The sequence below is a fragment of the Mesoplodon mirus genome (genome assembly GCF_964341445.2).
Source record: "Mesoplodon mirus genome assembly, chromosome: 8".
NCBI lineage: Eukaryota > Metazoa > Chordata > Mammalia > Artiodactyla > Ziphiidae > Mesoplodon > Mesoplodon mirus.
This window is the reverse complement of record NC_138984.1, coordinates 111,533,109-111,560,427: the sequence shown is the minus strand read 5'-3', so window position 1 is coordinate 111,560,427 and position 27,319 is coordinate 111,533,109. Positions and strand designations below refer to the sequence as shown.

Genomic DNA, 27,319 nt, shown 5'->3' with positions numbered 1-27,319 from the left:
AACAGATTTTGATTATTCTGGAGAAACTGTACTTTCCCCGTTTTTACCTAAAGTTCTCAAGGTTGGAGGTTATGACGCAGGTTGGGTTCTCTGGAAGCAGAAACTGAGCCTCATATTGATTGGGTTAGACTATTGTGGGATGTTGACTGGATATAGACACCAGCAGCAGGGCAGGGAGGAATTTGGATTGGACACAAGGAGAAGGCAAACTGTGTGATTCAGCCAGCAAAGCCCCAGCTAAGCCTACAGGCAGCTGGGGAATGCATATGGCCCTTGGAGTGACCCAAGTCAACTCAGAATATCCTGGCCTTTCTATTCCTATACGGATAAGCTCACTTTGGGAAGGATGAGCCCTTGGACGAGGCAAATCCTGAGGAGCTGGCAGCTGTGGGATCTCTGCTGCTTGTGGAGGGTTCTGGCAGTGCAAGTCCACAGGTTCAATTCCCCACTAAAGGCTGCACCCTTCCCAGGAAGGCGTACTGCAACACCTCTTTGGAAAGACTTCACAACTTGGCCAAATGCCTTTTACTGAGATGGGTCGGGGAAGAAAAGGAGGTCGCCCAAGGGTAAGAGATAATGCTGAAGGACGGAAGGATGGCTGGGAAGATGGATACACAGAATGGAACAGAGGTTTATGTTTTTATAGGAAGCGGGTCTCAACAGGAAAGAGAGGAAGCCAAGCGGCATCTTCGTATGGGAGGGACTGACAGCAATCTGGGGGGTGTTGAGGAACCTCTATAGAAATATACCATTTCCACTTGCATTTTTTTGTTTGTCTGAGGCTTTGGGAAGTTGCTAATAGAAACTATGGTGGCTTTAGAGTGATCAAGCCTCTTTTTTTTTTAATATTTATTTATGTATTTGCGCCGGGTCTTAGTTGCTGCCCACGGGATCTTCATTGCAGTGTGTGGGATCTTTAGTTGCGGCATGCAGGCTCTTAGTTGTGGGATCTAGTTCCCTGACCAGGGATCGAACCCGGGCCCCCTACATTAGGAGCGCAGAGCCTTCACTGCTGGACCACCAGGGAAGCTCCTGATCAATCCTCTTCATCAGCCCGGACCGAGGGGTTTCCCAGGATGCTTGCCTTTTAGTACACAACTTGGGTCCTACGTGGGTTGATACCAGGTCTTTTCCAAACCACCTCACGGAGTTACAACTGAAGCCATGGAATAATGGAAGAGCAGAGGGTTGGGAAACCATGGGCAGATATTTTTCTGTTTAGAGTGACAGGGAACAGAGGCATTATTGGTGGTTCCTGCAGCGCCTCACATGTACTTGGCAGCTAATAAATATAGATCAAGAGGAAACTGAACATGAGGGCGATGAATCAAATGAGAAAATGATTTGGAACAAACTGCTGAGGACAGGGAACGAAGAGTAAAAGAGGCAATAAATCTAGGATGCATACCAGAGCCAAGTGTCATAATGCACCCGAATACTTACAATGTCAGAGGGGTCAGGCCAGGTCGTGAGCCAGTGTCTTTGGTCCAGATCAGGGTGTTCCTGTGCCCACGTGTATAATGGAACAACCCTCTCTCTGCACGTGTCCTCACCTCATGGATTCTGGAATATTCTTTCCTTCCTTCCTTCCTGCTCACTCACCAGAGGGGTGATAAGTGTTTCAAAGTTAGTGAGAAGCCCAGTTCTACTCTCTGGCATATCTACCCCTCCCCCCTCCCCGAGTGACTGAGTCTCTCCTAGGACTGGACATGCTGTCGGGCTGGTTCAGAAGTTTGGGACTGGGGAGTCGGGTGGGTGAGGGTGGGTTTACCTGCTTCAGGGAGTGCATTTCTAGGGGTTCCTTCCTCCAAGTCCAAGACCCAAAGGGTTTGGTGGGAACTGATCTTGTCTCTGTATTGCAATGAGAGAGACATCTGCTTACCTTGTTTCCAAAATATGGACTGTGTTCCAGGAAAGGCTGACAAGCTGATACTTTTCACTAACTATGACCTTTGGACTTTCTGGCCTCATACAAGCCATAGTTCACACTCAGTCAACAATTACGTTTCCAGTGAAGAACTGGGCTCCCCCCTAAGAACTCGCTCTTTGTAGCCAAGAGGCTGGCGCGTCACGCTCGCTTCCCTGTACTTTATGGACAGGTTGCCTTTACTTTTCTAACACATAATCTCAGTTATGAGAGTTATAAAAATCTCTCAGTTATGAGAGAGTTACCACCTCTCCCCCCTTAGACTAATGCCTCTACAGGTTGACTTTTTTTTTTTAATCAAAATAGGGGTGGAGATATCTTTTTCAATGTATTTTTCCAATATATCTCCCAATCAGTAGACACCCAAAGAATATTCTCTGAGTATTCAGAGCTGCTCAGGTTCCACAATATACGTAGAGCCTGGAATTCAGGAGGTGCTCAATGAGAATTCGTTGTGTACGCTGTAAACTGCTCCATATAATGTTTGGTGAATGACTCAGTGGATGAATGAGCAAATTCAATCACAAGGGAAAAGATAGTGATCTCAACGATTAATACCTCCTTGTAACCCTTGAGTTCATATGACATTTGTGAGACAATCCTATATTATTTTCTCTGGACTCCCAACACACTGTTCACCCTTCAGTGATGCTAATTGCAGCTTAGGGAAACAGGCAGATATGATCATCTGTATCTGACATGTGACTTGGAAGAGGGTGCTGAAGAAGGAAAAGAAAGAAGATGACAAAGAAGAAAGGCAGATTTCCTTACCTGAGGTCTTGTCCCTTGTCCCCCACCCCGCCCCCCGGCCACCTCACCACCCACTTAAGCCTGTCACTGGCACCCCAAGTTGGATCACATCTACCTGCTTGCCCTTAACTTTTAGGCCTCCAGTGACTTTGTCTCCTCCTCCAACTGGAGCAAACAGCTTGTACATGCTTAGTACCAGGCTGGCACAGAGGGAACTCCTGACATGTAGAATAGGGTCTCTGCGTCAAGATGACAACAATCTGCTTGCGAGGTAAGAGTTGCCTACAAAAAGCAAATGGGAACACACTAGTCTTTGCCGTGCCTATTGAAGTACCAAATTGGGTGGTGCAGAAGGCATGGGGACAAGGGGCTCAGAGGGCAGAGATCAATACAGGATAAAGTAGACAGGGCTTCCCTGGTGGCGCAGTGGTTGAGAGTCCGCCTGCCGATGCAGGGGACACGGGTTCGTGCCCCGGTCCGGGAAGACCCCACATGCCGCAGAGCGGCTGGGCCCGTGACCATGGCCGCTGAGCCTGCGCATCCGGAGCCTGCGCGTCCGGAGCCTGTGCTCCGCAACAGGAGAGGCCACAACAGTGAGAGGCCTGCGTACCGCAAAAAAAAAAAAAAAAAAAAAAAAATAATAAAGTAGACAGCATAATGTCATTTAGCTCAGTTCATCCGGCCCAAGCTGTAAGTAAATGCGTGTCTTCTCTCGGCTCTTTTCTGCAGGTGGGAGGAGGGGAGGGCTGGCAGGATGGGCTGTAGGACCTCTGCCAGGGATACCATTCTCTGAACTGCTGTATGTAGCCAAAATCTGCCCAAGATTTCATCTCAAAAGTATCCTATTGCCAAAATAACATTCCCAAGCCTCTTACACTCTAAACAAGGAATTTATCTTTTTTTTATTGAAGTAGAGTTCATTTACAATGTTGTGTTAGTTTCAAATATACAAAAAAGTTATTCAGTTATACATACATATATGTGTATATACATATACATATATATACATATATATGTGTGTGCATGTATATATATATATATTATATATATTCTTTTTCAGATTCTTTTCCATTACAGGTTATTACAAGATATTGAGTATAGTTCCCTGTGCTATACAGTAGGTCAGGAATTTATCAATTTTATACTTATTCCGAAGGTATTAGCCATATCCTTAAGCAATTTCTACCTAACAATAGCATCTCGTGACTTTGACCAATGGTACTTACATTATTATAATTAGTGAAAATAATAAATGATAACCAATATATTGAATGGTCATTCTCCTTTGTTAATAGGAAGTCTCTGCTTTAAAGTAATTTCCCCACCAGCAGAGTTTTAGGTTTCACAATAGGTTATTGTACCTGGAAAAGGCTTAATCTCTTTTAAAGCAATTCCCCTGGATTAATTTAAGGTATAAAGTTTAAAACAGCAGTGACAACAGAGCTGCGGGGCTTTATTAGCTACGAGGGTCTTATAGCCCAGAGGTGGGTCCCTTAGGCTTTCTGACTCCTCAGGAGAATTATGGAGGCTTATAAAATTTTTTTAATTTAATTTTTATTTTTTTTTTGGCTGTGCCATGCAGCTTGTGGGATCTTAGTTCCCCGACCAGGAATTGAACCTGGGCCCTCGGCAGTGAAAGCGGGGAGTCCCAACCGCTGGACAGCCAGGGAATTCCCTATGGAGGCTTTTAATACCATAGTTTCCTGGACAGAGGACCACATCTCCACACCATAGTGAGCTTTGTCTGGGAATGTGAGGAAAAAAGGGGCACTTTCTTTTGCGGGGAGGAGATTGGGGGCAGAGGCCAAATGGGCATCACCCCTCCGTGCATTGGTGACCGTTGCTTTTCTGTGTCTGCCCTGGACCTGGGCAAGCCGCCTGGGGCCCAGCCTGCCTGCTGCATCCCTTGCAGCATGGGCCCTGGGTTTCTCCAGGTGCTCTTTGCACCTGAGCTTGCAGGTCTCCCCTGCCCTGGCCCCTGCGTCTCTGCCCTTGCTGTTGACTTCCCAGGGCTGTTTGTTGGGGACACACTGCAGAGAGGGCCGTCTCTCTCACTGATCTGTAAGAATGCCTTTCTAAGGGGCCTTTGAGGAATATTTGCCACAAAAATAAGGTGTTTCTCGGGCCTAAAATATCAGGCGACCAGAAAAAAGAACTCCTGAGTGTGTATGTGTGTGTGCTCACTCCCAAAGGGGGGGGAAAAAAAAAGAGGAAAGAAGAAAAGGCACACCCCTCCTCCAGTCCGCCCCTCCAACAGACCCCTGACCACAGTTCCCACTTTTGTCTTTTTAACTTAAGAGGCTTTGTCAGCATGAAAGGAGGAACGCTGGGGCCTCTGCACTGTGCCCCAGCCGGCCCAGGGCTCTGCTGGCCTTTTGGGCAAATGCAGGCAGGGGTTTCTGAGCCTGAGCCCTGTCCCCTGTGGACCCACCCTGCCTCTACCCTGGGGCATCCTCGTTGTTAACCAGCCTTTCCTCTAGGCCTCTGATCCTGGGCTGCTGGCAAGGGCTCGTAAGAGGAGGTGGGGCAGGGCTAGGGTGTGCCAGAGCCCCAGGTTTCAGGAGCCCTGGGGAGCTGACTGTCAATGCCATTCAGGGCAGGCTTTATCAAAGGCATCATCACACCATAATCCTGGTCTCAGGCACCACCCTGGGAAAGCCAGCGGCTGTCCCCTTCCCTTCCTGAGTGCTGTCACTGACTGTAATGCCTCTGCATAGCTGGTGCAAATGGAACTCAGGGCCTTTTTATTTAGACAATCACCACGGGCCACAGAAGGCTCTCAGTTTACAGACAGCTATGTCCCTGGAGGCTTCTCTGTTCTCAGGTTAGAAGGAATGCAATGCGCATCTACTAGTTTACTGAATTTACACGAATCTTCGAAGCAGCATGGTTGGACCCGGCTTGCGATTCCAGATTTTAATGCTGTGCGTTGATTTGTGTAAAATCAAAGTCAGGGCAGGTTTTTTTGTTATTGAGCTGCTTATAGATTTTGGAGATGAATCCTTTGTCAGTTGCTTCATTTGCAAATATTTTCTCCCGTTCTGAGGGTTGTCTTTTGGTCTTGTTTATGGTTTCCGTTGCTGTGCAAAAGCTTTTAAGGTTCATTAGGTCCCATTTGTTTATTTTTGTTTTTATTTCCATTTCTCCAGGAGGTGGGTCTAGGGGTAAAACAGGAATAAAGACACAGACCCACTAGAGAATGGACTTGAGGATATGGGGAGGGGGAAGGGTAAGCTGGGACAAAGTGAGAGAGTGGCATGGACATATATACACTACCAAACGTAAGGTAGATAGATAGTGGGAAGCAGCCGCATAGCACAGGGAGATCAGCTCGGTGCTTTGTGACCGCCTGGAGGGGTGGGATAGGGAGGGTGGGAGGGAGACGCAAGAGGGAAGAGATATGGGGATGTATGTATATGTATAACTGATTCACTTTGTTATAAAGCAGAAACTAACACACCATTGTTAAGCAATTATACTCCAATAAAGATGAAAAAAAAAAAAAAAAACGTCAGGGCAGGAATATGGCTCCCCCATCCTCTCCCTTTTTTCCACCTCCTCTCGCCCAGCCCTTTTTATTTGGGGCCAGCAAAGTAGTTAAAAATGTCAAACTCACAGTATGCACTGTCAACAGTACAATGAGGAAGCTGAAACCAAATCCTCCAACTTCGAGGTGATACTTTATACTTATTCGGGGCCTTTCATCAAAAGCCTCCAGTGCCTTAGGGAGCATTAACCCTCGCTGTACCCCCCGGGGCTGGGTCTGGAGCCCAAGCTGGTGGAGAAAGCAAATGTATGAGGGGGATATCACCACATTTCCAGGGCAGGTCCCAGGCTAATCATCATAGATGCTCAAATTTTTTATCCCTTCCCTCCACCTCCTCTTTCAACGGGCATCTGCCATATCAGCCCCCCGCCCCCCAAAGGCTCCTGGTGTCTCAAGAGTGTCAACAAGCCAATAAATAGGCTGCATACGGCAAGCTGCCCTCCCTCTCCCCTTGGAAAAAAGAAAGCATTTCTAGGCTTGAAATATGATCTATCTATCATGAAATGCATCTAAGCCTCTGTCATGGGAGTAACCTGAACTTTGCTGGACTTCACACTTTATGGTTTACTCTTGTTGTTGGCTTTATGTATGGTGACTACAGTGACATTGGCAGCAAGGAGAGCCTATAAATGTCTTTATCCGACTACGTGTTTGGGACCATCCATGTGGCACATGCTGTGTCTTTTCCAAGTTGCACTTGGTGTCAGAACGTTGTGTCAGATGTGATCCATTGCAGATGAGGATTACCAGCAATTTGCTCATCGATCCCAGAGCTCTTTCCGAGGGACAATGGACCTGATCTTTATCAATGTCTGATCGTAGATAAGAGAGTCATATATTTACTTCTCTTGGTATAAACAGTGTTTCTTAAGATACAGGATATATGTACATGTACAGCTGATTAACTTTGTTATAAAGCAGAAGCTAACACACCATTGTAAAGCAATTATACTCCAATAAAGATATTAAAAAAGAATACAATCTGAGGCCCATCTGCATGAGAATGATGTGGGTCACTTTCTAAACATGCAGATTTTCAGGTCTCCCAGATCTCATACTCTCAGAACCATGCTAATTTGTTTAGGAAATGCTGAAGCGTTCCTCCTAACACCTCTGCTTCCCATTTCTGATCATGTTAACTCTTACAGGGCAGGCTCGCTGGCCACAGGCTGTCTCTTAAGCCCTGGTAGAACAATTACCTCCTTGAACAAAGGAACAGGAGTTACTGAAGGTTCTCAGTGTAAAGGGAAACAGGCCGTAAACATGATTAAATGCCTGCCCGCCAACATTTTCTCCTTCCTGCACTTGGATCTTGTGCATCTCCAAGGGCATGGAGCGCTTACTCCACAGTGATGCTCTGGGATTAAGCCCTGTGAGTCTGAGTCCCCTGGTCTTTGAGGCCTACAACTTATCTCCTCTAAGAGCCAAGCAGAGAGGATGGGTTACGGAAAGCAGCAGGAGTCACACTAGTTCAAGACTGAAGTCTGAAGGTCACTGCCGTCTGTGTATAGGAATCAGAACTGAGTACTTTAATGATGGCTACACGCTTCTAAATTCCAGTTTGCCCTTATTCATACTAGTTTACCAACTCTCTGTTCAATATTTATAATCCTCACAGGGATCTAGACCTCCCTTGGGACGCTGGAAGGTCAGGCAGAGTTGAAATGGTGGCTCGACCTCTTATTATTTGTGTGATCAGCGTCACATCACTTAAATAACATCTCCCTCTGGGCCTCAGTTTCCTTGGTTGTAAAAGGGGAGTGGTAGTGATAGTATTAACTCATTGGGATATTTCAAAGGTAAATTAGATGATGTGTTTAAAGCAAATGGCACATATGAATGCTTGATAAATGGCAGTAGTTATACGTGTTTAATAGGATGAGAGGGGGAGATAGAGGGGAAATTAGACACTGGAGGTAGAAACTGTATCTGAGGACAGCCTTGGTAGGAGCCATCAGCAGCAAGAACCTCCAGGGGACCTCTTGGCTGTGTGTCACATCTTGCATATCTGATGACTTTAGAGATTTTCCAGTTTAAGACAGAAAACACTTAAACATGAAGAGTACATCTTAAGACTTTAAAAATAATGAGCAGGTAAACAGACACACGTACGCCTGTTATACCTGCCCGGCTGTCCTCCCCCGAGGAGGGCAGCCTCATGGGGAGAGAGAAAATTGCCTGAATGAAGGATTAGAAGGTACTGGAAGGGAAGCTGGGCCAAGCATCTCAGCAGGTGGAGGTGATTTTGGCAGTAGCATTAATGATCCCCTGGTAGAGGTGGGGAAGAAAGCCCCGCCCATCCCCCTTTCCAAACTGTAAGTCAAGTTAAATGCTTGTCTTTACCTCTCAGCTGGAAAAGTGTGATCCTATCACACCCAAGGGGCTCCAAATGTGCTTTTAAATAGAACCCGGCCTCAGGTTCCTATGATCTGTGGATAAATAGATCACAAAAACAAGCAAGAAAAATATGGCTGTGCTTTCATTTTTCTTTTTTTTTAAATTAATTTATTTTAATTTATTTATTATTTTTGGCTTATTATTTTGGCAGTCTTTCTCTAGTTGCGGCGAGCAGGGGCTACTCTTCGTTGTGGTGCGCCGACTTCTCATTGTGGTGGCTTCTCTTGTTGCGGAGCACTGGCACTAGAGCACGCGGGCTTCAGTAGATGAGGTGCGTGGGCTCAGTAGTTGTGGCGCATGGGCTTAGTTGCTCCGTGGCGTGTGGGATCTTCCCAGACCTTGGCTTGAACCCCTGTCCCCTGCATTGGCAGGTGGATTCTTAACCACTGCACCACCAGGGAAGTCCCTCATTTTTCATGAAATGATTACAGACATGTCTTCTCACTAGGAAGTAAGACAAGAGTCCAACATGTTTTCTCTAGAGTAATGGAAATAGTGCTTTGAGAAACCTATCTACCTTGGTGGAAATTTTCAGTCATTTTTATCCTTGGACGTTTTTTCTTTTTTTTTCCCTAAAGAAAAATGTGGTATTGATATCTAGTATATGGCTTATGTTTGTGAGTTTCCATTATGGAGGCCTAGAGGCTCTATGTAGGGAGATAGAGCTGTGTTTGGTTCCATTACTTTAGCCCACTGATTTCAAAACCCTGAGTGCCTCCGTAATAAAGCTCCAAAGACTCTGTGTGGGTCAGACTTTCCTAACCTCGCCCTGAAGAATTTCTTAATGTTCGACCAGCCGTGACAAGATGCTGGGCAAACCTGTGTCCTTACCAGTTTCCTGACTCTCCCTCCAGAGCTTGCTGGCAACCAGTGAACTAAACCAAAGCGGTTCTTGCTTGTCTTACCTTAAAACTCCATTTGTCAAACAGCAGTTGCACAAGGAAAGGTCAGCACTTTATGTTCTGAGCACTTAACTTTAATCATTTCTTACAGTGGACAGAGTCCAAGAGGTTTTCAAATTAGTCCTTAAATGTAAGGGAAAGAAGGTCACTCGTTCCATCAGGAATAAAAATCTGGTGCCTGGTTCTCCTTCCTTGTAACCCCAGTCCATCTCCACGTACTACTGCATCCTAGTAGAAACGTCACAAATCTGCATCCAAGCAACAGATTTTACTGAGCATTTACTATATATCAGACATCTGTCAAAGGAGTAGCTAGGTTTCTCCTTGTGATTTATTTTGAAAATTATACACTCTTGTACTTTTATTATTTTTTTAATAACAAAAGTGGAACACGCTCATTGAAAACAATGTCAAACCACACAGAAAAAGAAAAAGTGAAAGTTCCCTTATCTAACTCCCCAAGGGTAACCACTGCTAACAATGTGTATAATTCTTCCTATCATTTGCTACACTTTGCTTTATTCATTTAACAAGCTCCTGCCTACTTCTTTCCATGTCAGTATATGCAGTTACCTCAAGTTTTTCAATCCCTTCTAAGATTTTTAGACTATATATGTGCCATAATTTGTATACCTACCTTTTCTCGTATTGATGTATATTTAAGTTGTCTCTACTTTATTGGTTTACAAATAATGCTGCAAAGAACATTCTTGAGCTCATATCCTTAGGCACTTTCGTGAGCATATCTGCAGGGTCCCTCTGGAAAAGTGGAATTGCTGGGTCTAAGGGTTTGTACTTAAAAAAATTTAAGGTACCTCTAATTTGCTTTCCATAAATATTGTGTTGATTTAAACCCATTAGTGGCATACAAGATAGACACTATCTTTAACCGCTTCCTACATCAAAGTGGAATATTTGAAGGCCTTGATACCCTACCAAATCAATAATCTATCACTGCTCTTAGAAAAAAATAATTTTTGGACGTGCCAAATAGCATCCACTCATGTGGTGACCAGTGAAATGCGAGGTCATTGTTTTCCAAGGGCAGAGGGAGTGCTTATCTAAACATACACCCCATTCCATGGACTCTGCTAACTGTTCCTGCCTCAGCACTCAAGGTCCTCCTCCCCCCATTTCTGCTTAAGATTCACTATGGCAGGAGGTTTGTGTATAAACAAATAACCCAACACAATGGCTGCCCTCAAAGACCTTTCAAAGTGACTTGAGGAGACAGAAACACAGATGGCTAAAAAACAAGCTAAAAATACAAGTCAGTATATAAAAAGCAACAAATAAATATAAATAGTCAGCCTCCTTATAGCAGTTCAGAGGAAGGAAGGAAAACAGTGGGCTAGGGTGTCCAGACTTCATGGCAGGGATGTGGTGTAGGATTTGTGGATTTCTCAGGTGGCGGGGAGGTGTGCGTGGGGAGAAAACTGTAAAAACCATAAGAACCAGCTCAGAGAAGTAAGGGAGATTCCTTGAGAGCGTGGAAAATAGCAGGGGAAGGGCACATTTTTATCTTGCTAGTTGAAGTGGGCGTGGCTTACAGTACTTGAGATGATTAGAGATACCTGGCAAAGATTATTTATTGATTGATTTTTTGGCACGATGGGAGTGGTGTAGGAAGGTCATTAAGAATCTGAAGAAGCCTTTCAGAGCTCTTCTCAGAAAAGAACCTCCGATTTACACACACACACAATTTTGGCTACATTTCAGGGAGCCCCTATCCCAAGTTGAAAAACTTTTTAGTACCTAAAAAGAGTTGCAACTCAGGACAAGCCATCTAGAAAAATAAAAAGTCAGCCAGGTGTATATATATATATCACATAAAAGTTGTTATGGATGTAAGACGTAACTAATAATTCACTTATTCATGACTCGTCAGACTCTGAAGCAGACTGGAAACAGGTGGGTAACAACTTGTTAGGAGCCCGCTGGCTCTTCCATGGCTTCAGTTTAGCCAGCGTCAATCGGTGGAGGCGATTCTCTGCCTTTTTCAGGAGAAACGATCTGACCTGAGGGAAACCAGGCTCTTGAAAATTTGAATCAATGGGATTATTTACGCTTGCATCACCGGAATCCACTCGGAGATGCCCGGTTTTTGCTGCAGAAAAGATACTCTCGCTCCCCACCCCCTCCTTTCTTTTTGACAGTCAGTTAATAAAGACTCAACAATAAGCAGCTGCCGGTGATGTCATGTGGGACTTTGTCCACGGAGCTTATATTTACAAGCTCCGAGCAACCACGGAGCCGCAGCCCTGGGAGCAGCGGATCTCCGCAAACTTGCTCCGAATCCCGCGGCAGGAACTTTTGCTGCCGCTTCGGCTGTTCAGAAAAACTGCGCGTGTTCTGTGAGCCCGACCTTTTCATGCTTCACAAATAAACAGAGGATCAACCCGGGAGGAAATGTTTAGCTGGAGAGAGTTGTTGCAGTTCCTGTGTTTGTCTCCAGGACTGTGAGATGTGTTGACTGCAGAGCTGACAAGTAAGACTGTTGGAATTTTAAAAACTCTTGTAACAGTTTTTCGTATTTATACAGCTTGCTGTGCTTTTAAAGTGAGATGGTGATGTGTACGTATTTCTCCGGGCTCTGTCACTGCCACAAGTATGCATTTGTTTCAAGTAGTAATTACAGTGCGCTGAGGCTGAAAGGGTAGGTGCGGAGGACTCGAAACATAGATAACAGGGCACTGAATTCCTAATCCTCATTGGCCTCTGCAGGGAGGTTGGCAACTTTATCTTTTTTTTTTTTTTTAAATAAAAAGCCACCAACCATACAGAAACTATTAGGTTGACCTAGAAATTTTAATAGAAAACTGTAAAGACTAATTTTTAATCAACTAGTGTGCTGGAAGGGAAAACCCACTCTTGATTTTCATCTCTGATCGTTCCTGTGGTTTGTAGATTTCTAATATGCGCGTGTTGTTCAATGTCTCCTTTCCTTCTTGCCTACACCCTCCCCCCAGACGCACGCACACACATAAGCTCATTCATTCTCAGGGAGCTCGAAAGTATAGACAAATGTTTTGAAATGGAAACCGTTTCTATCTGGATTTCTTCCCTTTAAGTACCCGGAGAAATGTTTGCTGTTCTGACTTCTCTTCTGGGAACCTGAATGCAGGAAAAAGTTCAACTTTGACACTCAGCTCGGTGGGGACGTGAGATCCACATCCTCGCTTTCACTTTCCTCCCAACTCTTTCAAACTCTCCAAATATTCTTTGGGGCAATAGGAAGGGTGGGATCTGTGTGCCGCCAGCCTGAACGCGGGCCCCCTCTCATCACGGTTGCCCTGGGCCACCTGGAAGTTGTGCGTCAGAGCCACGTGGATTTGTCTTTCTGCTGCATGCTTCTTGCTGCTGGGTTTGCACCTGAGCGCCTGCAGTGAATTCAGGCCCTTGTAATCAGTAGCTCATCCTGGCTGATGCCTGCCATCCAGTGCTGACAGCCCTGCTGCACGGATTGGCAAGCGGCTGTGAGTCTGTTACCTCCTGCACGTGAGCCCCGTGACTCCATAAGGAGACCCAGCTGTTCCTCCATTCAGCGGCTCTGTTACCAGCCCACAAGAGCAGGGACAGCCTTCCCTGCCTTTCCGTTTTTCTCTGGTCTCAGAGAATTGTAAGAAGCCAGTGCCTGAAAACTCCTAAAATATTCGACTGTTTTCCATGGAGTTCTAAGGTGGGCAGCCTCCTTCTGTGTGTTTGTCAGCTCCAGATTTTTCCATCAGAGCACACTCTCTTGCGTATGATTTTTTTTTTTAATTTTATTGAAGTCTAGTTGATTTACAATGTTGTGTTAATTTCTGCTGTACAGCAAAGTGACTCAGTTATACATATGTATATTCTTTTCCATATTCTTTTCCATTATGGTTTATCACAGGATATTGAATATAGTTCCCTGTGCTATACAGTAGGACCTTGTTGTTTATCCATCCTGTATATACTAGTTAGCACTGGATATGTTTTATGTATTAAAGCTCAATGCTTTCTGTGAATTTTTACTTAAAGAAAGGGATGTGCTCCTAAAACAGTTTCCAAACCATTATTCAAAGCTTACCTTTTGCAGAAGAAAACTGAGGCATGAGGAGGGGAAATGATTGGTCCAAAGTCACCCAGCAAGACTGTGGCAGAGCTCCAACTAGAAACCCAGCCTCGCGTGCTCGTCCCGGCATGCATTTAACATTTCGGTTCTTCCGGGTTGTAGAAGAAAGAGGACCCCCGTGTGCTTCCTAGCCTTCTTGCAGGAGCTGGGCTGTGTGAAGGTGTATAGATGAAGGTGGTCTGGTAAAGAGAGAACATTCCTGTTTTGCCTTTGGCTCTGGGTATGTTTCTTAACAACTCTGTTCCTCATTATTTTGGCTAGAGCACCAAAGAGCATTCTGTGATTATTTGACAGTTGATGACCTAAAGGCAAGCCGGGCATTTCAGGCAGTGGAATAGTACAGAAGGCACATTGCATCAGGTGCAGCTTGAGAGAACGAAGGTGGTTCCCAGCTCTGACATTTTGTGTTTCTGCTTTACTTCCAAGTCTCAGACTCCTTTTATTGACCACACCTTACTTGTCTCCCCTCTCTTCGGGGCTCCTCTTGCCTGTGGAAACTTTACTTTCTCATGGATTCTTACCCCTCACCCTCATTCTCTCACTGCAGCCTGGACCTCCAGTGCTGACATTCAACTAGATTCCACGAACACCCTGCATTCCTCTTTTTCTCTGGAGCCTTCCTTGCCCCTGACACCCCTGCCTATGGGATGCCTCTGTGGATTCTTCAGGTTGAAGTGATGATTTTCTTCTTTGGAGCCTCGTGGTATCCTGTGCTCATTTTTGCTGTGGGATCTGAAGCTCTGTGCTACCTAGTTAAGAACCTCTTTCCAACAAAAGCCAGGGCTATATTTCAATACTTCCTATATCCACGGCACCTAATACAGAGTATAGTAGTACAGTAGTTCAATGTGTAACAGCAAATAAGTAAAGGAGTGAATTGCTTACCTTAAGTATCCCCTTTCCTGCATCAAACACCCATGCCTCTGCACGTGGCTGACAAAAACATCCTGTAAATGTGCTGAGTGGCTGGAAATTCTTCTTCACTCTGGTTGAAAGCTCTCAGTGCCCGACTCCCCGGTATGCAAACAAGGGCTATTCCTGATGTGACGCCGCCAGCCTCCCGTGCCTCATTTCTCGCCACTCCCGCGCATGTACTGTGTGTCTGCCCTGGAGGTTCCTAGCGTGACAGTCCATCTATATCTTCCATCAAGGCTTGAGGGGCAGCATGGTGGAGCGGTTGAGGACTTGGGTTCTGGAACCAGACTGCCCAGGCTCAAGTCCTGCTTTCATCCCTGGCCGGCTTTATGATCTTGGTTCATTCACTTGACTTTTCTGTTTCAGCTTTTCATCTTTAAAATGTGGCTAGTAAGAGTGCCTACCTTATGTGAGTATGGGGAGAATTAAATACATTAATATAGCTAAAACACTTAGCTAAACACTTAGCTATACATCAATATAGCTAAAGCAGGCAGAGATTTAAGTACTGATGGGTATTAGCTGTTATCATTGCTATCGCCTTACCAGTGCTCATGTCCTACCCCAGACTTAATGAATGGGCATTTCCAAGGTGTGATTCAGACCCAGGAATAGTTAAAAAGTTCCTCTGATGATTCGGGTGGAAATTCCTGTCTTAGCTTCTAGGAGCTGCTTTCTGTTACCTAAACATGCCGGGTTTGTATGTTCTTTAGCACCTCAATATCTTTACACTCTTGCCCGTGGCACCTCCCTATCCACCCAATTTATCCCCCAGACTCTTTTGCCAAATTTGTAATGTCATGCCTAGCTAGGCACCTGGCACAGAGTGAATTCCCAACAAACAAATGATGGGGAAAAAAATGTATGAATGTGTGCTTGATGGGTGCTCGAAGAGAAGATTTACATTTTCTTCCCCATAATCACTACTGAGTGATGACTGTATACCAGGCACGTTTCTAAACATTTCACAGGTGCTCCCTCATTATGATCATTATACTCATTTTCCAGGCAAGGATACTGAGTTTCAGGAAGGTGAGGTAATGTGCAAAGGTCACATGGACAGTAAAAGAGGCAGAGGCAGGATTTGAACCCTGAGCCCATACTCTTAACCTTTCATTGTACGGCTCTCTGGACATGTGGAAGGCAGTTTTACTCGTGAGCTTTTCCTATGGTGGAACTTTGATTTTTCTTGTCTTCCCCTGGACTGATGGTACTGGAGTGCAGCAAATCAGATAAACACTTCAGGGTACCAGCCGACTGAAGTGGTGGTTCACGTTTTCTAGTCTTGCGGAAGGGTCAAAGCCCATGCCCAGCCCTTTGGTATTTTTGTTTTTCTCTGAGTCTCGGACAAGAATGCCCTTGCAGGTTGGGCCGAGTTTATGGCTCAACATCAAGATTATTTGCACTCTCGGTATATGCGTGGGTAGGCTGAGTTCAGCTTGGTCAAGAGTATAACTCAGGGGATTTAGATTAAAAAAAAAAATTGGAAGTAATGGTTGGCTATTTGGTTGGTTTCTGGAAAAGTTTACCAAGGGAAGTGGTAGTATTTTGTGATAGTGGGTTTAAATAGCCAGAATGGTTGAGGTTGAACACTGGCAAGTCATAGAACCAGTTAAACACAAGATACCTTATAGCCTTATTTTTCTCTACTTCTCTAATTCTACAAAGTTTAATGCCTTTGGAATTTTAGATTCCCAATTGTGCTTTCTTTATAGATGAAATAATAAATCTCTTGGATACATAGAACATTACCCACAACATTTACTGTGCCCGCAATACATACTTGTCTAATGAAGTGTGTTGTGTCCTTTTGGAAGCCTCAATTACATAAGGTACTTCCCAGTAGTTATATAAATTAATGTGGTATTTTCAGGGCAAGAAACCAGATCTCTCCTCTTAGAAATAAACTTTCTGGATTAGTGATTCCTTTGAGTAGAATTTGGATGCACTGTAAGAACCCAATGGGCTGAGTTCAAGAAGAAAGTCCCAAACCCGTTGTGGAACATAAGCTTGGATAACAATATGGCAGATACATATTGTGATGTTGAAAGATGACCTGTTAGTTCTGAAACGTGGGGACAAGTGTTACTGTCAAGATGTGTGTCTGACAAACTGTTCCATGAAGGGACCTTGCTTCATTTGACAAATTGAATCTGGAAACATAGAACACTGATCCAGGCCAATCCAAAAGATACGTCCTAAGTGGGTCCCATTGCCAGTGCTGATCTGTTTTCAGAAACTTAAAAAAAAAAAAAAATCAAAGTAATACATGCTCATAATTTAGAAAACCGAATAGTACTAAAATGTCTATATAAATAATAACTATATATCATATATATTTACATATGTCACTTGACATATATTAAATGGTAGTTCTAAAATGTTTACATATATATAAACAGTGCATGTGTATATGAAGATATACATATCTGATAATCTTTTAGCTGCTTTTTCTGTACTATTTTTAAATAATGTTTTTTATATCTAGTTATAATGTCAAATTATTCACCTTGTATTATGATAGATTACAATATATATTTCTTACACCTCCTAAACCCCGCCTGTTCTCCAATGGAATTATATCACAATTTTGATTAAATGTCTATTCAGTGCTTATTTTTATCATGATTGTAAATAACATTTACTGTTGAGTCAAATAACTTATTCATGTATTTCCTTTCTCTTAAAAATATTTTTCCTAAAGTTATTAATTGCCTCATTTCGAACACTGACTTGGTTTTCTAGGAATCTGTAGTTAAATTTTCCAATAGCCATTTGACAAATGTCTCAAAGGTAACTTATTTTTCAAACATTCGTCTTATATGGATAAATTCTTAAGTCACAGTATACTGTTTTTTGTGTTTTTCTTTGGTTGGTTGTCAAGCAGGAGAAGTTAATTATTAGTTGTGACATATCAGAAGCAATTTAAAAGGCCTGTCTTCAACATTTCTTTTATTCTAATTATAGTCAATTACTCATATGTGGGTAAATGGACAGAAACGATCTGTTTTTATTGTAGTTTGTAAATAACATTCATAATTTAGTGTTATGCTTCCATGAATACTCCATAGATTTTAGTGTAAGAAATAGCCTTTTTTTCTGAGTACCTTTGACATCTAGAATAGCTTCATCAGAGGAAAGCAAACGATGCTTCATGTAATGTTATTTTATGAATAGGTAAATGAATGGCCCACTTGAAATGACACTTGAAGAGAATTTCTTCCCTTTCTCATTTTCTTCTCATTTTTTAGCACAGATTTGCATGATCAGGAATGTAAGATACTTTATTATTGGGAGTAGTTAAAAGAGTTTACTAGAAAATAATTTGAAAGAGATTGTGTTTTTGGAGATTGCCAGTAGAGGGCCTTATTAAACTGAATAAAATTTCACATACAGACCAATGGCAATAGGTACCTTGTGAAAGAAGCCATTGTTTTTAGGATACCTGATTAATAGCAGTAAAACTACCAAAGTAATCTTTTTAAAGTGCATTGTATTTTTTTAAATCTGGAGAAATTAGAAGTCTTAACTTTTTATTTTCATTGTTAGGGAAAATTGGAGAATTCAGCCCATCCACCAAACCAAGACTTTGGATGCCAAGTCATAAAATCTGTACATGACTTTCTTTTGGAGTTGGAGCCCTGGACTCTGAGCCTTTTGGGGAAATTAATATTGGCTGTTGAATATGGAGGAAAAACATGATGGCTCCCCTATCCTAGGGACAGTTTATACTTGCTTCCTACATTTGAGTGAGCCCCACTCTCAACAAAATGGGTTTTCTATTCCCTGCACCTGGACCAGAATCTCACTCTGTGGTATACCCTCGATTCAGACACAGGGAAAGAGAATCTAGAGGAATCGTGAGAGCTGGAGGGCATTATTAAGTGCTCCATCATGCTATGTTGCCGTGAAGGAAGGAGCTGTGGGGACTTGAGCTGACTTTTCTAGAGTCATTTGGTGGGGTAGCACAGAGCTCTTCTCTTCCTACTCCCTGGCCTGTTTTCAGCTTCTCCTACTCACCAAAATCTTTCCTTAGGAAGGTTCCCCCTCCCCCTGAAACCTCACTGGGACACTTCCTGCTCAGCCTGAATGTTCCTTCCTCAGGAGAGCTTTCCTTACTTGTTATAGACTCGGATCGCTTCAGGTACTCGCTTTGCATAGCACGTTATCACTAGTGTAATTAAATATATGGTCAACTATTGGATTCAGAACGTCTCCCTGTCTAGGCTTTAGTTGCATAGGGGCGGTATCTGTGTCTATCTTGTTTAATATTGTAGCCTGAGCAACTAGAACAGTGGCTGGTAAATGGTAGGTGAACAACAAATATTTGTGTGAATGGACAAATATAAGCAAGTTTTCAGACTTTAGTGCTTTCTCCTCTCCATTCTTACACGTCTGAAAACATTCCTTTTTACAACTCGACTGATGACATTCAAATCTCATGGCTTTCGACATTCCTGTGGACCCAGGGAACAAAGGCAAGACATTTCTTTTTACCGAACTTTTAAGGATTGAGTGCGTGCCTGTTTAGTTCCAGTCGTGTAAGTATCAATACCCATGGCATTCATCAATGGGGGCTCTATAGGTGTGAGGGTGTGAGAGTGAATGAAGAAGAGGATGGACAAGATTTATTTTCTTCCCTCGTTGATGAGGACAAGGGACTGGGAAGAGGAAGAGGTCTTGCATTGAGTAATGTGCCCCTTTCTGGCTCCCAGCTTGAGCTGGTAATTTTCTGGATACCCTTTCCCTGAGAGGCTGCATTATACACCAGAAAGACCAGGATTTTTGGAGTCAGTTAATACAGATAGAGTAACAGACAACAAATAGCCACAGCTCGTGCACATGTGACCTTTACCCTTAGATAGATCTGGGTTCCAGCCTCTGTTCGGATCTCCATCAACTTTGGGAGAGTTATTGAATTTCCTTGAGCTTGGTTTCCTCATCCATAAAATGTAGTGATATCAACAATGATTTCACCTGATATTTATTAAGTGCTTGCAGTGTGTCTGGCCCTGGCACGCTTTCCATTTATATTGTCTCATTTAATCCTCAAAATAGCCCTCTAGATAAATATGCCGATCAATTCTATTTCATAGAAGACAAGACAAAAGGTACCGAAAGGTTAATTTGTTCCAAATTGCATAGTGAGACTTTGACCCAGATAGTTAGATTACATTACCTCCTTATCATTGTGAGGATTAAGTGAGATAAAGTACGAAGAGTGCCTGTGCAACATTAGACTTGTAGTATGTGGTGACTGTTACCGCCACCATTGGCTCCTTATCGGTGAAGACATTATGGGTCCTTGTAAGCAGGTGATTGCTGAAGGGAAATGAGAGGGCTACTGTCAGCCCCATGTGTCTGGTCATACGGACTTGTGGTTTAATCCCGATGTCCAATGTCAAGAACTCCATTTACTCGGCATTTTGGCACGTACAAGTATTTGTAGCCCAAAACAGCTAGCAAGGAGGCTGCCCACCCCTACCCTCCTGGACCGTGAATACACTTATTATGTTCTCCCCATATGGACATATTTTTCATTGCTCAATACCCTGTGTCTGTTTATGTGATGCCCCTGGCTTTATCATCTCTGCATTTTGTTTGGCAAAACTGCCAAATCCCGTGGTCTTTTGTATACATAGAACAGCTTATTTGAAGTACAGTGGAACCAGGTTATGAAGTTGGGTGGGTATAAAGTGTGTTCAGCTCCTTTTGGGGGGGCCTTGATTTGATGCCTTTTTCCTGCACCCCTGGACCACCTTCCGTAGCTCCTCCCACCCCTTCCTCTTCTCCATCTCTCTCTCTCTTTACCCCACCTTATGTCTCTGTCCTTGTCTCTCTCAGTCATCCCTCTTCTCATCTCTCCCTCTCTTTGCTCATCCTCTTTGGTTCTTTTCCTTCTTTATCTTCATTTACCTCTTCTCTGCTGCCTACTCCTCAGAAAGCCAAGTGGAGAAGTGATGGTGGTCAGTGTGTCTCACTGACGATGGACCAGGCACTGGAGAAGGGAATCATTTCAGGTCTCTACCTCTCCATAAACTTCAAATACCCTAGGGCCTCATTCTAATGCTGATCCCGTTAAACAAAGGGCACATCCAGATTTCAAGCCAAAGTAAGGGAGAAAGCAAAAGAGCAAGCAGAATGGTGGAGTGGAGTGAAATCTGGATGGAGAATGGAACAGCCCTGCTTGTAAAATTCTTCCACAAGCCAACTGTATGACATGGGATCAAGTGGCCCCATCTGCAAAGTGAAAGGTGGGGATCAGATCGTCACAAGGCCGTTTCTGGCCCCGTGATCCTGTTTTTCCTTAACACGCAGTGACTTCTGACTCACAACACAGACAGTCATGCACAGCACTAAGGAGAAAAGCCCCTCCCCCAGGACAGTGGGCGCAGGTCTGGGCTGTGAGCACGAGGACCCTTGCTGCATCTGAGATCTCCAGAAGTCCCGTTTTCCCAAAGTGCTGGAGTGATTCGTCACTACACAGTGCGGTGTCTTCACAACAGATGTTGAAGGATCACCCTTGAAAGGGTGTTGCTCCAAAGCATTTAATTATAACCTCCACAGAAGATTAACAGATGTTGTAATTGTCTTTACTCTTTGATTAAATAGTTTCTGCATGAGTGGCTTTCTTAGATTTTCCTTCTCTGTTTTGTACGCTCTTTACAAACTGACATGTGTCTGCAGTTTTCTACGGATAGCTCCTCAATGGGCTTGGTAAGAATCTTTGCAGATTCATAATTTCATTCTATCTCTTTTCTTTATCTATCTATCACCTATCCTCTCTTTCTCCCCTCCCCCTCTCTCTCTGTTATCCATCTCTCTCTCTTTCTCTCATCCATCTCCCTATCTATCTGTCTATCTACCTACCTACCTACCTACCTATCTATCAAACCTGGGCTGGGACAAGCTGTGCTTCTATAGACTGAACCATTGGTTATACAGGCAGCCAGGTGATGGGAATATGAACGTGGTTAGGAGACTGGTCTCTCTCTATACCATTTGTCCAGGGAAGTGACTGATGCCCATAAATATTCCCTTGGAAAAAATTGTGCAAAGTGGGAAAAGAAAATTCTGCAAACCTCGTGCGGCAACCAAGCATGCCAGGGGCCAAGCGTGCAAATGAGTTTGCAAGCAGAGAGAAAAACCAACATTCACGATGTGAATGTCTGCAGATTTCCTTGGCAGTATTTGCTCTGGGAAGATAAGTTATCAGCCAGTAGCCTTATCTACATCAAAGGCATTATTTTCATTCCATTATTGAGAACCCAGGATTCTTTCTTTGCATCAGAGATGTGGCCTGTGTTCTAGGGCTCATTTATGTCACCTTCTACTTAGCCCATCAGGAAGGAGGATGCCACTAACTTTACATGAATAAGAATGCTTCTTTCTCAGTGTCCAAAGTCGTATATTTTTTCCCTGAGAAGAAAAAACTATAACGAAGGGGTTCAGACATGAAGTCAATTTATGGTTGATGAAGACAAGAGGAATGGAAATAAATACTGAATCCGTATTTTAGAGGGGTCTGCCTAATGATTGTCCCCACCTCACCATATGGAAACATCTGAAAAGGGCTCATAAATCAGGGCAAAGTTCAATTCTTAGATCAACTTGAGGGAAGAGAGATCATTGGCTTCACTGGATGAAGTAGTATTAAGCCTTTCATTGGGGGAAAAAAGGAAGAAAATACTGAGATTGTTTAATCAAATAGACCCCATGTAAATTTGATCTGTTTTATCTGTACTTGCTAAGGAAGAGGAGGGAAAAGAGTATTTTCTGAGCGTACGATGGATTCTGAATATATATGCTACTAGAAAATCACAAGGGACAAATACTTTATGGGGTTCACAACATATTGGAGAAAAGGAGTTAATCTCACAGGGGACATTCAAAGAATACTATAAACCAATCAATATGATTGAATTCCAAATGAATGATCAGAGCTTTGCCAGACTAAATGGTTTTATAAATTGACCGGGATCTTGACCCTTCTACAACCCATATCTATAAGAAATGGCTAAAGAAATTTGATTTATTCAGGTGATTTGGAGGAGAAAGAGGAGTTTAAAACTTTTTGTGAAGTATAATATACATGCAGATAAGTGCACATAAGTATACAGCTTGACACATTTTTACAAAGTGAATACACCTGTATTACCAACTTTCAGACCAAGGAATATCGCCAGCACCCTCCTTAAGTTCCCTGTTAATCACACCTCTCAGGTAATCGTCATGAGAACTTCCAGTAGCGTAGATTAATTTTGCCTGTTTTTGCACTTTATATAAATGGAATCACCAGTATGTATAATTTTCTTTCATTCCAATTGTATTTGTGTGATGCATCCGCATGGCTGTGGTTCGTCGTAGAGTTTTCATGCTCATTGTTGTATAGTATTCCACTGTGTGGCTGTGTCGTAATATAGTCTCTCTACCGTTGGTGGTGTATTGGGATAGTTTTCAGTTTGGGACCATGACAAATAGTGCTGCTATGAATATTCTAGTACCCACATATCCCTTGGTGAACAAACACACACATATCTGAGTGTGTATGTGTGTGAGATTGCTGCATCACAGGGAATCTAGGAGATACTGCTGAATAGTTTTCCAAGGTGGTTGCCCCAATTTTTATTTCCACTAACAATATGTGAGGGTAAAGGTGGTGTTTGAATTTACTCGAGAGAATACTACTTAACTTCCACTACCACTTAGGGTAGAAGTTAAAGAGAAACAGTTGTGGCCTAATGTTAGGCGGAACTTTTGATCATCTGGAAATTCACAGACTGAAACTGGAGCCATATGAAATAGTTCCTGGCCTCCTGAGGTGCTCAGACAGTGAGGGGATGGTCTCTATTGAGAAGGAAGGTGAGCTGGAGGATCCCAAGGCCTCTTCCATCTATGGACTTTGTAGGTCTACATTAATAAGCTCTATGGAAACAAAGATGCAAGACGTTAAAAGCAGCCATTGCCAGGGACCAGGTGGTCAGATGGTAGGAGACCAGATGTGAGTAAACAGGAGTGATTACACAGTCAGTGCCGGCTGTGGGTGAGGGCAGAGGCCCTTCAAGGACGGGCGACAGGTACATGGACCTGAGCACGAAGTGGTAGGATTGAGGGCGTCATAAAAAGAGATAATACATGCGTAGATAGAAGGAAGGAGAGTAGTTGTCATGCAGCTAGGGGTGTATTTTAGAGTGTACATGGAACACAGGTTGACGCAGTTCACTGTGCTGATTGCTTAGAACCAATCTAAAGAAATATAAAGCAAAGCAGAGGCATTTGATCAGCTCAGTCTGAGATCAAAGGATTCCTGAAACATGCCCTGGAGGGAAGCTGTTCCACAGGGTCGTGGCCAGGTAACAGACCCCAGGGCACAAGACAGGGCAACATTTCTGCAAGACTCATTGGAGACTATGTAGGGCTCAAACTTCCAATCTCTTCCACACATTGGATCCCTCTGATTTCTATCTTCTGTTTGTTTGTACTTCAATATCCTCACTTCCCCTGGAAAACTCATGGTGCCTTTCTATGGTTAATCTGTTATGGGTTCCCCAGTCACCAGCCCGTGTTACCTGGTATTGAGCAAACACCTCACTGAACCTGTTCCCATCACTACCAATTCCCCCATGGGGGCAAGTTGATGGGGAGGGGAAAATGCATCCCCTACTTGACAGAGTTATTTTGGATCAGATTCCATCTAACTCTATCTTATTTCTTTCACCTTACTTTGATGCTTGTCATTTCATGATTCCTATGTACAGACATGAGAAATATCTTCTCTAAGTTGGTACTAGGACCTGATCAGAGAGTACTAAGAAGTCTGATCATGTCTCCTTTTCACTTCAACTGCCAGGAAGCTCAGAACCAGAATTATGTGTTTAAATACAAGTGCTCTGTTGGCTCATATCCTGCATATTTGCAGCTTTCCATTCTCTCATCTTTGTACTTTGTGGAAGACAGAATCCTAAGATGGACCCCGAGAGATCAGCCCTTTCTTATACATGCACATGGTGTATAATTCCCTCTCTCTGGAGTGTGGGCAGAGCCCGAGATTATGATGGTTCTCACTCCTGCGATTAGGTTACGTTGTATGGTAAAGGTGGGGAGACTTTTTCAAATGTAATTAAAGTCCCTAATCAGTTTACTTTGAGTTAATAAAAAAGGAAATTTTCTTGGATGGGCCTGACCTAATCAGACAAGTCCCTTAAAGTCTAGAGACCAGAGATTCGAAGCCTCAGAGATTCTCCTGGTGACCTTGAAAAAGCAAGTCACCATGAGTTGTACAGATGCAAGGAAATGAATTCTGCTCACAGCCACACGAGCTCAGAAGACTCCAAGCCTCAGGTGAGACCTCAGGCAAGACCTCAGACCTGCTTACCTCGTAAGACCAGAACAGAGGCCCCAGATAAGCTGTTCTCAGATTCCTGAGCCATGGAAGCTGTGAGATAATAAATGTGTATTATTTTTAAGCCACTCAGTTTGTTACACAATAATTAATGTGCATAGTTTCACTCTTAGTTTTTTCCTTTATTTGTTGTGTATGTAGCTTCTTTAATTCCTTTGTGACTTGATTGAAATTGAATGGATTAAGGAATAAATTCAGTAGTGTCCTAGGGCCCCCTCACACTTACTCCAGGGTGATAGGGATGGGGCTGTCCCCTCCATGGCCTCAGGCTCCCTCCTACCTCTGTGATTTGGCTCATGCCTTTACCTCTACTTGGAAGGTCTTCTTAGAATCTCCACTTCTTTAAACTCCATTCAAACTTATAGGCTTAGCTTGAGTTCTACATCCTCCATAATTCTTGCAATCTGATTTTTGGAGGATTTTTTTTTCGTTTTCTTTTTTTTTTCTTTTCAATATTTATTTGGTTGTGCTGGGTGTTAGTTGCAGCTCACGGGCTCCTTAGTTGTGCCTCTCCAACTCCTTAGTTGCAGCATGTGGGTTCCTTAGTTGTGGCTTGCCGGCTCCTTAGTTGTGGCATGTGAACTCTTAGTTGTGGCATGCATGGGGGATCTAGTTCCCTGACCAGGGATCGAGCCCAGACACTATGCATTGGGAGTGTGGGGTCTTAACCACTGGACTACCAGGGAAGTCCTGAGGATTTTTTTTTTTTTTTTCTGTTTCTAAATCCCTACAGCTGGGGTTCCCAGTCTGAGGGTTGATGGCATCATAATTACTTCAGGGAGGTTTTAAAAATGCAGATTCCCAGCATTCTCTCCCTCTCTGCCTTCCCTAGGGATTCTGCTTCATTATTGAATTTTTGAAAACCTTCCCAGGTGGTATCTTTGGGCAGTGAGGTTTGGCAATGGTTGCCCTGTCAACGTCGGCTCTGTATATAGTATCTTGTGTGACTTACTGCCTGTGCTTGAGGCTCTTAAAACTTTAAGCCAACTATATAGATCCCCTCTAGCCTGGACAGCATATTATATATTTCTTTAATCTTAACCTTGGTTTTATTATTTTTCTACTCGTATCTTCCCTTTGGCTTTCCTTCCTCAATTATTTGTTTTATCATTTTCGTTTTGTGTGTATTTTTGTAAGTAATCACAAATCCTTGTGGGGGAATGAGATTGGGAATAAAGAAAGAAACAGAAAACCAGTGTCCTCTTCCCTAATACTTTAATGTATGTGAATCTCGTTTCCCTGGCAACAGTAAAACTTTCTAAACCACGGATTCTGGCCCACATCGTACCTGGCACAATTTGACCGTATAGGAACAGTGTTCAGAAAACTAAAGACTGATGGTTGGACCGATAAGAAAAGGTCCTTGCTTTGTACAAAGAGCATTCCTTCCTCTCTATTCGGCCCCGACCTTGTCTCCTTCCTCACCCCCTTCTCCTATCTTTTGAAGCACTGAACAAAGAATTGCTCTTTTTCCTGGACTCAAGCATTCGAGGCTGGCATAATGCACAGATAAGGCTTCAGAATTAATAGGAGGACTCTTTGTCTCTTTCAGGGGGTTTCATCTGCCTGAAATGGCTTTACACTGAGGTGTATTATTTTTTGAGCTTCCTGGTTCTGTGCACAGGCACATTTTAGACACAGGGCTGGAAGTGTGAGTGGGAAGGGGGTGGGATTAATCATCGGACACTGCCCTTTCCTCTTCTAAAGCCCCATTGAATGTGCTACATTCAAGACAGCAACCATGCCCTTATGCCAAAGCACACATCTGTGATATCACTGGAAATGGTATCGTACAAGCTGTACTTGGTGAGTGGAACGTAATTGCGTGGGGAAGCAGGTTTATCACACAGAGCTGAGGAATGCTCGAGGGAGGTTCTACAGAGATAGTCATTGTGGAAAAACTGATAAATTGTACCCCTCTGAGTACTCCTTTGAAGCCTTTTCTACTGTTTTGAAAATGTATAATCTCTTGGCAGTGATGAGTCCCCTATGTCTCTCTACTTGTCCTTTCTGCAAATCTCTTTTTACTTAGATTCTCCTCAGTGGAAAACTTTCTTTTTCTTTTTTTTTTTTTTCCTTTTGCCATTGGCTTTCTCTTGAATGTATTTGCATCAGAAGATCTGAGCTGGCCAGGTGAGCATGGTAAAATATGCTGTGTGTGTGTACATGTGTGCATATATGCATATGAGCACATGCATTTGAGTTTCGGGGTTTCTATTTTTGCCATTTGCATTAGACAAAAACACAATGTTATTTCATACGTTTCATACATTCCATATTTCATTAGCTTAGTTTCCAAATTAAGCTAATTGAACTTAGAAGGCACTATATCAAAAATTCAAATAACTCCAGGGCATTTTAACTAGTGGCATTCATC

General features: G+C 43.3%; 1 protein-coding gene across 3 annotated transcripts in view; it reads left to right on the top strand.

The window, feature by feature from the left end:
- Nucleotides 1-27,319, top strand: part of NCKAP5 (NCK associated protein 5) — a 1,070,192-nt gene that overhangs the window by 55,219 nt on the left and 987,654 nt on the right. For 2 of the 3 annotated variants that reach the window (XM_082630801.1, XM_082630803.1), the window contains exon 1: nt 11,533-12,011. The exons of the other annotated variant lie outside the window; for it this stretch is intronic. The gene's annotated coding sequence lies outside the window, so the exon portion shown is untranslated. Of the gene's footprint in view, nt 1-11,532; nt 12,012-27,319 lie in introns of those variants that run through there. 3 annotated transcript variants of the gene reach the window in all.